The sequence below is a fragment of the Chrysochloris asiatica genome, unplaced genomic scaffold, assembly GCF_000296735.1.
Source record: "Chrysochloris asiatica unplaced genomic scaffold, ChrAsi1.0 scaffold00365, whole genome shotgun sequence".
NCBI lineage: Eukaryota > Metazoa > Chordata > Mammalia > Afrosoricida > Chrysochloridae > Chrysochloris > Chrysochloris asiatica.
Window position 1 is genome coordinate 1514644 of NW_006408883.1, and position 3791 is coordinate 1518434.

The following is a 3791-nucleotide window of genomic DNA, read 5'->3' on the forward strand; positions in this document are numbered from 1 at the left end:
CAGGATCGAACATTGTTTCGTTCTGCTGTGCATGGGGTCGCTATGAGTCGGTTCCGACTCGATGGCACCTGACAACAACAACAACATATATTTTTTTAATGTTTTATTGTGAATTATGTGATAGTTTCCATGGGAGAACATTAACTTACATTCATCCTAACGTATATAATTTCATTGCCAAGGTTACAATCCCCTCTATGTATCATCAACCAGCCTGTCCACCCCACCCTCCTCATCAGAACACAATCACTCTCCCTCTCTGGGTCTACAGTCCCCAGCCACTCCATCTTTCCAGGTCATCATCTCTGCCTCCTTATCTCGCTTCGCTGCTTCTCTGGATAGGGTCTCACACTCCGATCTTCTTCCTTGATGGTTCCAGGGACCTCCACTAGTGTACTGCATAGCCAATCACTCCCATCTTTTGGCTAAAAAAAAGATCACCTTTACATTTCTGATCCTCACACTCAGTCCTGATAACAATTATTCAACATTGTACCACAAGGGACCTATACCCCTATCCTTTCACTAGCCTTGCCCACACAGAGTGGATACTACTCAGTGAAGATTCTACCTTCCTCTGCACCCTCTTGAAAGCTTGTAAGCCAGTCAATTCTTGACTTTGTAGCCCCCCAATTTTGGGTAGCCAATGTCCAAGTTGCCCATCCCTGTCTACTCTGTGTATGCTGTGAAGATTCGTTTCCTCTTTTGAGCTACTGCATCCACAGGTGTAGGTCAAGTTCATCAAATTGTATCAGATTACTCTTTTTTTCCCCTCTTATTTTTTCTTCTAGTTGAGCTCTGATCATCCAGTCATTGAAGCCAGATCAAATGGGTATTATCTGCAAGTGTGGGTGTTCTTATGCATATGCCCTCTCTTCTTATCACCTGGACACTTCACTCTCCACTGGAGTCCTCTGTTGGCTCTGTCACTGACCTTGGGCCCAAGAGTCCCCAGGTCTTGCCACACTGCTGGCCAACCAGGTCTCCGCCCGGGTTCACAGGAGGCTATTGAACATTGTAGGGCTTAGCTTGCAGCTTCATTGCTGTTTTACCATCACTTCCCCTTATCAGTGACGAACCTGGTAAACAATCAGACCTCATGTCTGCTAGTATATTACCATTGAGTCTTAGTCTTAGAGGGGGTTTGTCCTGAGGGGACCTGAGCACTTGCCTTGATGTCTCCTGGGTGAGCAACTTGCTTGTTCTTGTAGTAATCAGTCAGACTGCCATTATTGTTTGTATTTTTCCTGTAGGTCTTTCTTTCAAAACGTATCTTCTGTTCTTCTAGCCGTTCCAGGCTGGTCTGCTTGTCCTTTCAAGTGGAAATTTCCCACCTCTGAAGATTCTGGGTGAGGTTCAGGATTCCACCTATGGTCTTATGTAATGCAGAGGCTCCACAGGAAACCTCCTTCACTGAGCAAGTTGTACCCCACTTTAGGTATTCCAATCAGTTATAGGCAGAAGACGGACTTACAAGCTTTCTATGCTGATGTTTTGGTAATTCCTTTCTCCACGCCTCAAGTGTCTATTTTATAATGGTATGCCAGGGAAACCAAGATTCAAAAGACAGCCAGGCATCTTAACATTATTTTCCCCCTTTTTCCAATTCCAATCATATCTCAATCCCTGTATCCCAGAGCCCTTTTGTTCCAAGGTTGTACATACATCATTATTTACCTCTGTCTCACTTAGCCCATGCAAACCTGCCTAATTGTTCTCCCATCCGCCTTGTTCTTCCATTCTCCTCCCGCTTCTTGTGTATTTCCCCACTCCTTAGCACCCAAAGTATCCTTTGTCTATTCCCTACCCTGTACTCCACCTTTCCCTCCCTCCCCTCACCCCACCACCCATATCCAGGTAACCAGCAAAGAATCCCCTCAGTCCCCTTTAGTATGGGTTCTTTTCTTAGTCTTTTACAGTAGTGGTCCTATGCAGTATTTCTCCTTTTGTGACTAATTTTACTCAGCATATTGTCCTCAAGGTTAATCCATGTTGTTGTTCTTCAAGGTGGTGTAATATTCCATGGTGTGTATGTTTGTTTATACATTCTTCTGTTGATGAGCACTTAGGAAGTCTATCTTTTTGCCTTGGTAAATAGTGCTGATATGAATATTTATGTGCATATATCTACTCTTGTTATGGCCCATATTTCTTGTGGCTAAATACTGAGTAGAGGAATTGCTGGATCATAAAGTATTTCTATTTACAAACTTCGGAGGAAATGCCATATTGCTTTCCAGAGAAGTTGAACCATTTTGCAATCCTACCAGGTATGCAAGAGTGTCCCAGTCTCTACACATCCTCGCCAGCATTTATTGTTCTCTATTTTTTTTTTTTTTATCTTTGCTGTTATTGTTGGTGTGAGATGATATCTCATTGTTGTCTTGATTTGCATCTCTCTAATCGCTAGTGATCGAGAACATGTCTTCATATATTTGTTGTCTGCCCGGATCTCTTCCTTAGTGAAGTGTCTGTTCATGTCCTGTGCCCATTTTTAATTGGATTATTTGTCTTTTTTTGGATAAGTGTTGTAGTTTCCTATATATTTTAGAAATGAGTCCCTTGTCTGATGTGTCATTGTTTAAGATTTCTTTTTCCTATTCTGTGTGTTCCCATTTTACTCTTCTGGTGAAGTCTTTTGATGCAGATAAGTTTTTAATTTTTAGTATGTCCCACTCATCTATTTTATCCACTTTTTGTGTGTAGTTTTCAAAATGTTTGGTAGTCTGTGTATTTCCTGAATTAGTGCCCTCAGATATTTCCCTATTGTTTCATTGTTGGCCTTCATAATTTTGGGATTAACATATAGGTCTTTAATCCATGCTGAGTTAGTTGTTGTATAAGGGGTGAGGTAAATGTCTTGTTTCCATCTTTTGCATAATGCTTTCTGATTCTGCCAGCACCATCTGTTAAAGAGACTATCCCCTCTCTATGTGATATATTTAGGGTCTTTGTCAAAAATCAGTTTATGTATATGGATGGGTTAATTTCTATATTCTCGATTCTCTTCCATTGATCAATGTATCTTTCATTGTACCAGTACTAAGCTGTTTTGACCACTTTAGCCATGTAATAAATTTTGAAGTCCATTTCCAACCTTGTTCTTCTTAACCAGAGCTTTGCTTATCCTGGGTTGCTTTCCTTTCCATATAAAGTTTGTCATTGTTTTTTCCATCTCTTTGAAGAATGTCTCTAAAACCTGGATTGGGATTGCATTATATGTTTAAATTGCTTTGGGTAATATTGACATTTTCACGATTTTGCATCTTCTTATCCAGGAACATGGTATGTTCTTTCACTTTGTAAGTCTTTTTTGGTTTCTTATAGTAGTGTTTTGTAACTTTCTTTGTATAGGTGTTTTGGTTCTCTGGTTATATTTATTCCTAGACATTTCATCCTTTGGGTGGATATTGTAATTGGTATTGTTTTCCTAATGTTCCTTTCAGCACTGCCATTTTTGGCAAGAGGAATCCAACTGATTTTTTGTTTATTAATCTTATATCCTGTCACTTTCCTGAATCCTCCAATGAGGTCTAGTAGCTTTTTTTTTACTGCGTCTGAGATTTTTGATGTATAGGATTATATGGTCTGCAAATAGAGAGAGTTTTACATCCTTTTTGAAAAGTCAGATGCCTTTGATTTCCCTGTCTTGCCTTATAGCTCTTTCTAAGATTTCCAGTGCCATATTGAATAAGAGTGATGACAAAGGGAACCCTTATGTGGTTCCTCTTCACAGAGGGAAGGCTTTCAGTTTCTCTCGATTGAGAGTAATGTAGGCTGTTGGTTTTGTA